Source organism: Tachysurus fulvidraco, chromosome 7 (assembly GCF_022655615.1).
Source record: "Tachysurus fulvidraco isolate hzauxx_2018 chromosome 7, HZAU_PFXX_2.0, whole genome shotgun sequence".
In the NCBI taxonomy this organism is placed as follows: Eukaryota; Metazoa; Chordata; class Actinopteri; order Siluriformes; family Bagridae; genus Tachysurus; species Tachysurus fulvidraco.
In genome coordinates, this window is record NC_062524.1 from 25,453,253 (window position 1) to 25,461,135 (window position 7,883).

The 7,883-nt window shown below is 37.3% G+C and overlaps 1 long non-coding RNA gene across 1 annotated transcript; it reads right to left on the reverse strand.

Moving 5' to 3' along the window:
• Nucleotides 1-4,035: 4,035 nt before the first annotated feature.
• Nucleotides 4,036-5,915, reverse strand: LOC113650018. The gene is made up of 3 exons (XR_007143553.1): nt 5,803-5,915; nt 4,743-4,802; nt 4,036-4,623 (listed from the first exon to the last, which is right to left on the reverse strand). It is a non-coding gene; the product is annotated as an uncharacterized LOC113650018 (long non-coding RNA).
• Nucleotides 5,916-7,883: the final 1,968 nt, after the last annotated feature.

Below are 7,883 nucleotides of genomic sequence, written 5' to 3' on the forward strand. Positions count from 1 at the left end.
ATGCTTGTATTTGTGAAAGCGAATAATTCTGTTTTGCATTTTCAAAAGTTCACAATTAAACCAAAGGGTACTAATTTCATACTTACTCCATTTTTAATCATTAATGTTCTGGTTGTGAATGAATCTGAACTAGTATTTGAGAGATCTGCTGTAAAAGTGCCATTTGTTACGAAATTCACAGTCACACCGATTGGCTGGCCTGAAAAGAGAAATATAGGGTATGAATGCAAATATTTGGAAGGAAAAACATGATGCAAATACAGTGTTTTAAAGTCATTTTGACATTTATTTATTAGAATTCTCCCTTTACACCCTTGTTTGTTATAATAACCTCCACTCATCTGGGAATTATTATTTTATAAGGTTATACTCACTAAGAACAGTGATTGCGCTGGAATTAATTAGCGCACTCAAATTACTGTTACTATCTACAGCCTCCTTCAGAACAGTTGCTGCTACTTGTCCAGATGGGATGGGAGTTGTAGAGTTCTCGTTGAATATCAGCTCGACATCTGCATCTGTATTTTGGTCAGCACGTGTAGATCGACCTCTGCAGGAAAATAATCGTTAATATTACATTCTTGTGTTGTATAAAATTCTTTCGAACTTATTTTTAATATATAATATATATTATAATATAATTTGTCCTAACAAACTTTAACTCTGAGTTTGTCTTAGGGTTGGATTAACATGAATAAATTACTCTTTTAAACAAAAAAATATTACAGTTTTACTTGTATGTGAAAATTTTTAAACAATGTATCCTAGTATAGAAACATTTCTTATCTACAATGTATGTAACATGTAATATGCATTTATAAAAATGTGTTGATTGTCAACTTAAAATGGGTCTCACCTGAAAGCTTTGACTCTGCAGTCACGGTACTTAGAGCCAAAGCGTTTTCTATAGATTGGATTCAACTGCAAAAAGGTGATATTTATTATTATGCTACAGTTAGAGCTTTTTACTGTTTCTGTTCAGTCAATAGACAAATATTTTGTAAATGTATCTCACAGAACATCTATTTTAGATCTAAATTTTGACCACAACTATGAAATGTATAGTTTTCTGTTCTGAATTACTTCATAAGTTATTTCATATTTCAGTGGATGGTCTGACACGTACCGTTTCAGTCACCTGTGCAGCCAAAGTTTTGAATTGAGGAGTGTTTGGATCACTTAATTCTGTAGTAAAAGGAGTTGTGAGACCAACACTCAGGTCGACAGTTGGTTGTGGACGAAGTGTTACAGCTGGTGTTGTTGTTATTGGGGGGCTGGTAGTAGTTACTGTTGAAATATTTGTAGAGTTTATTGGTGCCGCTGGAGTAGTTGTCGAAACTGTTACATTACCAGAAGTAGCATTTGCTTGTGTAGTACCTGTAGCGTTTGTAGGTGCTGGTGTTACATTACCAGCAGTAGCATTTGCTTGTGTAGTAGCTGTAGCGTTTGTTGGTGCTGCTGTTGTAGCTGCTGTCGAAACTGTTACATTACCAGAAGTAGCATTTGCTTGTGTAGCAGCTGTAGCGTTTGCAGGTGCTGCTGTTGTAGCTGCTGTCGAAACTGTTACATTACCAGCCGTAGCATTTGCTTGTGTAGTAGCTGTAGCGTTTGTAGGTGCTGGTGTTGTAGGTGCTGTCGAAACTGTTACGTTACCAGTAGTAGCATTTGCTTGTGTAGTAGCTGTAGCGTTTGTAGGTGCTGTCGAAACTGTTACATTACCAGTAGTAGCATTTGCTTGTGTAGTAGCTGTAGCGTTTGTAGGTGCTCGTGTTGTAGATGCTGTCGCAACTGTTACATTACCAGTAGTAGCATTTGCTTGTGTAGTAGCTGTAGCGTTTGTAGTTGCTGGTGTTGTAGATGCTGTCGAAACTGTTACATTAACAGTAGTAGCATTTACTTGTGTAGTAGCTGTAGCGTTTGTAGGTGCTGGTGTAGATGCTGTCGAAACTGTTACATTACCAGTAGTAACATTTGTAGGTGCTGGTATTGTAGCTGCTGTTGAAACTGTTACATTACCAGTAGTAGCATTTGCTTGTGTAGTAGCTGTAGCGTTTGTAGGTGCTGGTGGTCTAGATACTGTCGAAACTGTTACATTACCAGTAGTAGCATTTGCTTGTGTTGTAGCTGTAGCGTTTGTAGGTGCTGGTGGTGTAGATGCTGTCGAAACTGTTACATTACCAATAGTAGCATTTGCTTGTGTAGTAGCTGTAGCGTTTGTAGGTGCTCGTGTTGTAGATGCTGTCGAAACTGTTACATTACCAGTAGTAGCATTTGCTTGTGTTGTAGCTGTAGCGTTTGTAGGTGCTGGTGGTGTAGATACTGTCGAAACTGTTAGATTACCAGTAGTAGCATTTGCTTGTGTAGTAGCTGTAACGTTTGTAGGTGCTCGTGTTGTAGGTGCTGTTGAAACTGTTACATTACCAGTAGTAGCATTTGCTTGTGTAGTAGCTGTAGCGTTTGTAGGTGCTGCTGTTGTAGGTGCTGTCGAAACTGTTACATTACCAGCAGTAGCATTTGCTTGTGTAGTAGCTGTAGCGTTTGTAGGTGCTGCTGTTGTAGCTGCTGTCGAAACTGTTACATTACCAGTAGTAGCATTTGCTTGTGTAGTAGCTGTAGCGTTTGTAGGTGCTGCTGTTGTAGCTGCTGTCGAAACTGTTACATTACCAGAAGTAGCATTTGCTTGTGTAGTACCTGTAGCATTTGTAGGTGCTGGTGTTACATTACCAGCAGTAGCATTTGCTTGTGTAGTAGCTGTAGCGTTTGTTGGTGCTGCTGTTGTAGCTGCTGTCGAAACTGTTACATTACCAGAAGTAGCATTTGCTTGTGTAGCAGCTGTAGCGTTTGCAGGTGCTGCTGTTGTAGCTGCTGTCGAAACTGTTACATTACCAGCCGTAGCATTTGCTTGTGTAGTAGCTGTAGCGTTTGCAGGTGCTGCTGTTGTAGCTGCTGTCGAAACTGTTACATTACCAGAAGTAGCATTTGCTTGTGGAGTAGCTGTAGCGTTTGCAGGTGCTGCTGTTGTAGCTGCTGTCGAAACTGTTACATTACCAGCAGTAGCATTTGCTTGTGTAGTAGCTGTAGCGTTTGCAGGTGCTGCTGTTGTAGGTGCTGTCGAGACTGTTACATTACCAGTAGTAGCATTTGCTTGTGTAGTAGCTGTAGCGTTTGTAGGTGCTGATGTTGTAGCTGCTGTCGAAACTGTTACATTACCAGAAGTAGCATTTGCTTGTGTAGTACCTGTAGCGTTTGTAGGTGCTGGTGTTGTAGCTGCTGTCGAAACTGTTACATTACCAGCAGTAGCATTTGCTTGTGTAGTAGCTGTAGCGTTTGTAGGTGCTGATGTTGTAGCTGCTGTCGAAACTGTTACATTACCAGCAGTAGCATTTGCTTGTGTAGTAGCTGTAGCGTTTGTAGGTGCTGCTGTTGTAGCTGCTGTCGAAACTGTTACATTACCAGCAGTAGCATTTGCTTGTGTAGTAGCTGTAGCGTTTGTAGGTGCTGATGTTGTAGCTGCTGTCGAAACTGTTACATTACCAGCAGTAGCATTTGCTTGTGTAGTAGCTGTAGCGTTTGTAGGTGCTGATGTTGTAGCTGCTGTCGAAACTGTTACATTACCAGCAGTAGCATTTGCTTGTGTAGTAGCTGTAGCGTTTGTAGGTGCTGATGTTGTAGCTGCTGTCGAAACTGTTACATTACCAGCAGTAGCATTTGCTTGTGTAGTAGCTGTAGCGTTTGTAGGTGCTGCTGTTGTAGCTGCCGTCGAAACTGTTACATTACCAGAAGTAGCATTTGCTTGTGTAGTACCTGTAGCGTTTGTAGGTGCTGATGTTGTAGCTGCTGTCGAAACTGTTACATTACCAGTAGTAGCATTTGCTTGTGTAGTAGCTGTAGCGTTTGTAGGTGCTGGTGTTGTAGCTGCTGTCGAAACTGTTACATTACCAGCAGTAGCATTTGCTTGTGTAGTAGCTGTAGCGTTTGTAGGTGTTGCTGTTGTAGCTGCTGTCGAAACTGTTACATTACCAGAAGTAGCATTTGCTTGTGTAGTAGCTGTAGCGTTTGTAGATGCTGCTGTTGTAGCTGCTGTCGAAACTGTTACATTACCAGCAGTAGCATTTGCTTGTGTAGTAGCTGTAGCGTTTGTAGGTGCTGCTGTTGTAGCTGCTGTCGACACTGTTACATTACTAGTAGTAGCATTTGCTTGTGTAGTAGCTGTAGCGTTTGTAGGTGCTGCTGTTGTAGCTGCTGTCGAAACTGTTACATTACCAGCAGTAGCATTTGCTTGTGTAGTAGCTGTAGCGTTTGTAGGTGCTGCTGTTGTAGCTGCTGTCGACACTGTTACATTACTAGTAGTAGCATTTGCTTGTGTAGCAGCTGTAGCGTTTGTAGTTGCTGGTGTTGTAGCTGCTGTCGAAACTGTTACATTACCAGTAGTAGCATTTGCTTGTGTACCAGCTGTAGCGTTTGTAGGTGCTGCTGTTGTAGCTGCTGTCGAAACTGTTACATTACCAGTAGTAGCATTTGCTTGTGTAGTAGCTGTAGCGTTTGTAGGTGCTAGTGTTGTAGGTGTTGGTGTTGTAGATGTTTCATTTGTGCTTTGTCCAGTTACAGATCTCAGAATGATACCTATAGAATTATATTATTATTATTATTATTATTATTATTATTATTATTATTATTATTACAAATCTGCAGTACGGCATTATGGGTGAAATAATAAGAATAAGACTAGAATAAGAACTTACTCAGTATGAACACGATTCTCAGTTCTTTTCTCGTCATCCTGAATGTTTCCCAATAACAACCTTAAATAATATTACACAAATTATTATATACTTTTCAGAAATCAAAACGTTTTCAAATGTTTTACCACATTGTGTTTTCTATTGTATTACATTACACAATATTCTTTATCTGCATTCTATAGAGTTTTATACATTGGTAAGCAATATCACAGACTATTAATCATCTTTAGATACCAGTGTTTTTTTTTCTACCAGCATTTATTGAACACTCTGACATTCACTTCTGCTAAAGTTTTAACACCTAAACCAGTCTGGGATGTTTTCACAATGCTGAAATACCTGCCTGCCTTCATGTGTAAAGATATTTCCAAGAAAAGATGGCAAGATATTTTTAAGACAGCTTTAAGATAACTGTTAACATTTAATATCAGGTTGAGAATTAAAAATCATGTCTTATGTTTTCCTCTGCTCTTTCACTAAAAACCTTTACTTAATTCTTTTAGGAAAATGAAAGAAAAACCTTTACTTAATTCTTTCTAGAACATGATAGTGCCAGGTCTCAGTGGATTTCTAGAGATTACTAAATATTTTTCATCTAAACTAGCTTGAAATTTTTCTCCTTTGCAATATCTATGATCTTAGCTGACACACACACATACGGGTATATATATACATATGCATTCACAGACAATTAAAGGTTTTTATTTTTTTTAATCTGGTTAACGGCACACATAGAATGCACCTTATATCACAAGATTCAAAAGAACTAAAAGAATTTTCAATTTAGGTCTGCCTTTGCTTATTTAACAGTATCTCATTGAACAGTATCCTTATGTCTAGAATTGTACCTGATTGGTAAAACCAGAGCAAAAAAGCAAATAACATTTAAACAGATGACAAAATATTTTCTTAAAATCAGTCTTGTATACAAACAATTTATATCTAAAAAACTGATTATGTATTATAAGTTTGATCATTATTTCATAGATATGAATACATTATTACTTTCATCACTAGTTTATAAGATATTAAGATATTAAACTCAAGATATTAAACTCACCCAGATGATTTGTAATCTTCGTAAGTGTTCAGTTAGAGTGTTATAAAAAGTCCTCAGTTTCAGGTCAGAATCTTAGTCCCAGTATTCAGGATACTAAGGCTTGTCGGTTTGTGGCTTTTATAGGCAATGAGTTGACACAATGAATAAACACTTTTTTTTTCTCTGTGATGCTGATTGGGTGTGATTCGTGTCATCAGCTTTCACGTCGTCACACATAACTTGATGACACCTTCAGGCTTGTCTGGTATTTACGTTAAAGACTGCATTCCACTGTTGACTTATGTTCAGAGATGGAGCATGCATCATAAGCCGTATTATCAAACCTATATAGAAGTATATTTCAATTACAAATTTTTTGAAACAAAGCTGAAAATCAACATTTGATATTTATATATATATCTGGGCATTCCAGATAAAGTACATCATTTTGAAGTATAAAATGTATATAAAGTAAATAAAGGTTTGAAGTACAAATAATGTATGTGGTGTTTTGTAGGCTTCTAAAATATATGCAAAAGAGGCTGTACAACAGTAATTTTAGAATCTCTTAAATTTCACTACTGTGTTTCATCACAGATTTATTGTTTGGTTCTAAAATACAGAAATCCTAAATGGCTTGGATAATGTAGCATCTTTTGTTGTATAGATAGTAACAAGAGAAAAAGTTGCCATTAACCTAAATTTACTGCAAATATACTGTAATTTATGAAAATCACACAAAATGTATTCTGTATATGTTATATAGCCTTTCTGTATATGTTATCCGATTTCTTTAACTTCCAGGTTCACTCCATAGGGAGTTGAATGTGAAATGTATTAAAATTGACAATTTATTCATATTTGATTTAATGTGAATGTGATTTCTCGATTTTATGTGCTGAAAAATGTTTTTACAGACATTGATGGTAAAATGAATTAATTTTCTATTTTAGTGTGTGCTCTTTCCTTGTTTAATAAATGCATGTCATCTACGATATTTTGGTTTTCACATGCTGAACATTTTTTTGTTTGCATTCTGATGTCTAAAGACGTAAGACAAGGCATCAGTTTGTTATCCATCACTGACGCATTTGTTTTCTGTTTCTTCATGTTTGTTGCTTTGAGCTAAGTGATACATGACTAATAATGGAACTTCTTAGTATTAGCATCTGACTACTGACATATAAGCAAATAACTGTCATGGTAGGGAAGGTAGGTTAATTTATTTGAATTTCTTACAGAACCACAATTACTTGATTTATTTATAATGATTTAGAACTGATTTTTGTGTTTTTTAAAATTGAATATATAAAACTGTTTATGAAGCACTTGTGTATATTTCTGACAGTCTCTGCATTACCATGAACAGAAAGAAAGGTAGATGAATTATGATGAATTAAATTAGATGAATTATGTGGTAATTAAATTAGCATGCTTGATGGTTTTTCTATTTTTTAAGAATTAAATTATGCAAATGAGAAACTGAGTGTTATGTTTTTTCCCTCATCAACACACATGCAATCACAGAAAGTTGAAGCTATTTTATAAAATATTAGAAATAGCATGATGCCTATGTACAACTGACACATATACGCACAACATCATGTTATGATTCACAGCATATGCAATGTGCATGTTTCTATTTTTACACATTCCTCACTGGTTTACTTAATGTTATGTTAATTAAGGCTCCTGTTTTCAGAAACATAGTAGTAGTAGTAGTAGCCTTTATTCTCACTGGTCACAGGTACCAGCGAAATTAGCCATCAACCTGTCCATATAATACATACAATATGACAAAGGGGGGGGGGGAGGACAGGAATACAGGGGATAGAGGAAAAAATACAGCATAACATGAGGGAGGGGAGGAGAAAAAAAAACAACCCCCAGACTATGCTCCTGTGGGGTGTACAGTGTGGGAACAGGAAAAGCACCTCAGAAACAAAAGCACATAATCAGTATGCCATAAAAACACATGACTTGCAACAGGGGAGGGAAGTGGGGGGTGGAGGTAACCCAGCACAGGCAAGCAGCCATCCGGTCCTACAGCCATTCTCAGTGCTGGTCACAGACCGGCTTGTCAGACTGGCGGTACAAAGCGG